This window comes from Salvelinus namaycush, chromosome 27, assembly GCF_016432855.1.
Source record: "Salvelinus namaycush isolate Seneca chromosome 27, SaNama_1.0, whole genome shotgun sequence".
NCBI lineage: Eukaryota > Metazoa > Chordata > Actinopteri > Salmoniformes > Salmonidae > Salvelinus > Salvelinus namaycush.
This window is the reverse complement of record NC_052333.1, coordinates 17914003-17920043: the sequence shown is the minus strand read 5'-3', so window position 1 is coordinate 17920043 and position 6041 is coordinate 17914003.

Below are 6041 nucleotides of genomic sequence, written 5' to 3'. Positions count from 1 at the left end.
CACAGAGCAACTGGTAAGAAATGGAACACTCACATGCTTTAGCACATGAATCAGTGTGACATCACAATGAGTTCATGAACCAGAATTGGAATCATACTGGTAATTCTGATTCGATGGATGTTTGCCAAACGGTTGTCTCCTGAGCAAAACTGAACTCGCACAATGTTGCCATGGGGACAGTGGACAGCCAGTGGGAACAGTTTTTACATCAAACCCCATATTTGACAAACACCTGTCTGCATAAATAGCCCCTTTCGATGGAATTTGGCACATTACTTACACTTTACATGCACTTTCAGGCCATTTTGGAAGCTGATCTTCCTTTTGCCTTACAGCAAAATAATGGTAAGTTAATATCACTGATGACATGTTGATGCAAGCTTGTATACTTAATGACTTGTCAGATGAGCCTTAATTAAAGTGGTTGTAGCCTCAAAGTTGTTTGACTTGACAATGGAGCAAGAGCACCAATAGATCCTGGAACAGTCTAGTAACCAAAGTTTGAGTCCCAGGACAGACAGGCAAATCTGGAGGAAGTTGCAGCCGAAGAGTTGCTGGCTTCAACTTCCTATGTTGTATACCCAGTACCATTGTGCCCTTGGGCAAAGCACTTACTGCCAGCTGACCCTGTGCTGCTCCCAGCCTGTAGTGTGTCAGGTTGGGTCCATAGCTTTGACAGCAAATATGAAAAGAATGTCTCTGCCAATATTATTGTATATTACACAAATTGTATGACTTGTTTATTTTTGCATTTTGTGTATGCAGGACCAGCAGTGACAGTACTTGTGAACAATGCTGCCCCTGCCCCTAACAGTGCAGGGTGGTATACCAGGTGTACCACGCAGCACCATCGGCATCCTGGCACGGTCTTCCTGTGTACCAGGGTCCACCACCTCACCAGCTGGCCTTGACCACTTCAGAGATACAAGGGGGCACTGATCCAGTGGTGTAAAGTACTTAAGTAAAAATAATTTTAAGTACTAATTAAGTAGTTTTTGGGGGTATCTGTACTATTTCTATTTTTGACAACTTTTACTTTTACTCCACTACATTCCTAAAGAAAATAATGTACTTTTTACATTTTCCCTGACACCCAAAAGTACTCGTTACATTTTGAATGCTTAGCAGGACAGGAAAATTGTCTAATTCACGCACTTATCAAGAGAACATCCCTGGTCATCCCTACTGCCTCTGATCTGGCAGACTCATTATACACAAATGCTTCGTTTGTAAATTATATCTGAGTGTTGAACTGTGCCCCTGGCTATCCGTAAATTTAAAAAAACAAGAAAATCATGTCGTCTGGTTTGCTTAATATAAGGAATTTAAAATGATTTATACTTTTACTTCTCATACTTAAGTACATTTAAAACCAAATACTTTTAGACTTTTACTCAAGCAGTATTTTACTAGGTGACTTTTACTTGAGTCATTTTCTTTTAAGGTATCTTTACTTTTGGTATGAAAATTGTGTACTTTTTCCACCACTACACTGTTCCCATGAGCCCTGTTGAAACACCTGAGACAAGCCAGCATCAGGAGGTTTCTGACTGGAGCCACGGGGGTTCTGACTGGAGCAAGAGTTCAGAGTCTTCTGAGCCACTCAAGAAGAAGAGAAAGAAGAAGCATGCTCCACCTAAACAGAGGAACCCAGATGGCAGCTTTAATTGACCAGCCAAGAACACAGCACTACGGAGAAGTACAAGAGAATAATGTTACTGCTGAGGAAAGACGGAGTGGAGGTGGTGGATGAGACAGGTACTAAGGGACTAACAGATACTGACAGTGAGTCTGAGCAACATATGAATCGAATGGTGGAGAAAGACAGCAGTGAGTAAATGAAAAAAACAGTGCATCAAAGGGAAAAAAGCAACAGTGAAAAGTAGGAGCTGAAACCAGGCTAACCGAGACAACGGAGACTTTCAGCAATCTGACATATCCTCATCTCTGCTAGAGACACAGACCGATGGACCAGAATTGGAGCGCTTATTCTACCTAGCAGCAGAGGGCAATGACGAGACGGACCTGCTCTCAGAAGTGTTGGATGGGCCCTCAGCGGTTCCAAGATACCCAGACTTCTCCGAGGACGCTTTGAGCAACATGATCCTTTCACAATATGCCACTCTCATGAACATGTTCCCACATCCGCAGCTTCCTCCCTTACCCGTACCCTCCATCCTCCCTCTGCAACCTCACATCGGCCCAGTCTATGGAGAGACTCCAGACCTACTCACACCATCTACCCACAGCGACTGAGTCACCCATGGCAACCCCTACACCAATACAGCTGGCCGTTTTGAGGACCAGTTTCTTGCCTCCCGAGAACTCCAGCAGCCAGGTGATGCCGACTACACCAATACCTAAGCCATTCCGGGGACCCTTTAGCTATAACTCCAGAGCCCATGCAGCCAATTCAGGCAACCACTTGGAGGAACAATATGTTGCCTTACCTGACAATATGGTCAGACCTTTTTGGGACTCTGACTATATTTCTACTGAGCCTGCCTCCTCCCCAGAGCCAGAGCCAAAGCTTCAGCCATTAGTGCTGAGTGCGGAGAGCGAGCCGATGAAGAGGGAGGCCCAGAGACTGAGGCAGCAGGAGGCCAGGGTCACATTATATGGCCTGGACCGCAACCCACTGGCTGACAGGGAGAACTTCACACTGGAACGCTACCTGGACATGTTCACTGACTGAAACACAGTGACTGTGACTAAGGAAAAATAACCAATAAACATTTGGAATAAAGACAATGATCTGCTGTTGTTTATTCTAATGTAATGTGTGTTTGTTTACACTAGAATCAGTCGTAGGAAATAGAATACCTTCATTATGGATTAGCAAGTGTGAATACCGTCACACTGTTAGCTAGTTAATTAACTAGTCATTTTGATATCTCCATGTCTCTGGGAAATGAAATGTAGTTGATGGATTTACGTTATTGATTGATATCAGGCGGCAATGATGACAAACAGGACGATAACATATCAAGACGAGGAAGGAAGACAAGGTGCTATATTTCTGTTGGAACTGTGGCTGTCGTTCGAAGCAGTTGTCTGATTTTAAGGGCTATGTGTGTAGGCCTTATCCTCTCAAGGCTGAGCGCCCCAAAGGACACAACAGAACAGGGCAAGACTTCTGTTCACATGGAGACCCAATATGAAGACATAATATCTGACCCAATCAAGCAGATGATTCATCTTGTGAAACATGCTGACCCAGAAGAAAGCACTCAGTGAAAAATTGCCTTAATGAAATTGACTACACTGCTGTCTAGAGGCAGACAGATTGAAATATTGTCTGTGCTTGTGTTATAACAGTTTGCTACGGGAGTCAGTTAATACCTTGATACTGTAGGCTATTACATCATACAGTTAATGCTACATCATAGCTAGTTATATAGTGTTATCAGTGCTTGACTTGGACTGAAATAGGTTCCGGTACTCATTTCGAGTGTCGGTATAGTTTTTATTTAGGTGTAGGAGCTCCACAATACTTTTGAGCTGATATTCTATAAGATGAACAGGGGCTCAAGCAGTAATGTGAGGTGCCGGTACTCGGCTCCGGTAAGATCCTGCTATGCCTATTCAATGGGCCAGATTCAGTATGGTGATATTTGGAATTTATCTGGTATTTATGACATCATAGCTGTTCTTTACGAAATAATGAATTAAACCTCTCAAAGATTCAATTCCCAGCGGGTGGTACCTTTTAACTTTGAAACAGTGTCAACTAGAAGTTGTTGAATTCCGGTAAACTACTGATTTAATTATGAGCCATGTAATAAACGTGTAATAGATGACACATGACAGAACTTGTTTGCTTAACTGCATGCAATCACTTACTGGTGGAGAGGTCACAGCCTGTCTTTGAATCTAACACACACACGCACACTTTTACTGCACTAATTTGAAAGTACCACTGCCTGTAAACTTCCCCTAAATGGCCTATCTTACCATAAAATATTTTGCCTACCTCACCATTGTAAAGAAAATCCTATGAGAAAATAACACAGCCAATGTAAAGCTGAACATAGTCACTTTAAGTGACGCTGAAGTGTGGGTGTATATTGCAGATAAAGTAACAAGGGAATTGACACCCATTGCTTGTACTTTAATATCAGATCCACACCAAAAACAGGATATCACATGACACTGTGTTTTGATATGTTTACAGTGCTAAGCAACAGCACTGTTTTGCTCCATTTCATTTCTGACATAGATCATCTATTTTCCCTGTCTATCTTTCATATGCCCATAGACTATATTATGTTCAGCAATATATTGAAAAATTACCCAAATCAAAAAATGTATATTAAAAAAAATTACTGTACATTTTTTTATACATTAACAAATGAATGTTTGGAAATTGTTATTGAACTCAAAATACCACTCATATTTCAGAACAAGCGGTAAAGCTTCATTTGACTCCAGTTTTTGCTTTGTAGCACCTACGTATGAAATATTATGGAGTCTTAAAGGAAGAGGTCTGGGTAAGTCCAAAAATGTCATAAATATGCCAACTTTGATTATTTCTCAATTATGCTTTTTGATACAAATGTCAAATATATGTCAACAATCCTTCCTCCAAAGGTCCATTCTATTTATTAAATGTCGTGAAAGTCCCGAATCATGGTCTTTTTTTGTCCTGGTTTCGTGAGGAATCACCATTATACAGCTTCCATCACGGGTCTGGATCCTCCTTCTCTATTGCTCACATTAACTGACACCAAGTGGAAATTGCTCACTGGCGTCACCAACTTTAAAATAACCTTATTTTTGAGGGATAAAACTCTACAGTACTCAAAACAGATTCGTTGCACAACATTAGCAGATTGGTCTTGTAAAAAAACACTTATGTAATAGTTAGTAGTAAGTAGTTGTACTACAGACTGTCATTGTATTTCAAAACTTATGAGGAAAATGCTTGACATTTTCCAAAGATTTGGCCCCAAGCTGTGCAATGTGTTGGAATTGAGCAGGTACGGCTGGTAAATCTACAAGTTTTGAATACCATCGCAAAAAACTTGAACTAAAACTTGAGCTCTCCCCTAAGCCATAACCTTTAGAGACCAGTCTAATACGGAACAAGAAATAGGGAACTTGAAAGGGAACCATTCTGTAATGTCTGGTTTATATTTAGTTTCTTGGTCAAATGGTAATATTTCTTTAAACCAGAGTAGAGATCAATTCTGAACTGATGCAATTGTGGGGATTTTTTTCTGGTTCTCTGTGTTTATAAGTGCAGAGACAAATAACCACACACTGATATCAAGGTCCAAACACACCAAAACAGTCATGAAGAGGGCACGACAAAACATTTTCCCCCGGGGGAGACTGAAATGATTTGGAATGGGTCCCCAGATCCTAAAAAGTTCTACAGCTGCACCACCGAGAGCATCCTGACCGGTTGCCTCCCCGCCGGGTATGGCAACTGCTCGGCATCCGACCGTAAGGCGCTACAGAGGGTAATGCGTATGGCCCAATACATCACTAGGGCAAAGCTTCCTGCCATCCAGGATCTATATACTAGGCGGCATCCGAGGAAAGCCCCAAAAATTGTCAAAGACTCCAGTCACCCACGTCATAGACTGTTCTCTCTGCTACCCCACGGCAAGCGGTACCGAAGCGCCAAGTCTAGGTCCAAAAGGCTTCTTAACAGCTTCTACCTCCAACTGCTGAACAATGAATCAAATGGCCACCTGGACTATTTACCTTGACCCCATTGTTTTTACACTGCTGCAACTCGCTGTTAATTATCTATACATTGTCACTTTACCCCTACTTACAAGTGTCAATCAATCAAATGTATTTATAAAGCCCTTTTTACGTCAGCCGATGTCACAAAGTGCTGTACCGGAACCCAGCCTAAAACCCCAAACAGCAAGCAATGCAGGTGTAGAAGCAAAAACAACCTAGAAAGGCCAGAACCTAGGAAGCAACCTAGAAAGGAACCAGGCTCTGAGAGGTGGTCAGTCCTCTTCTGGCTGTGCTGTGTGGAGATTATAACAGTACATGGCCAAGAAGTTCAAACGTTCATAGAT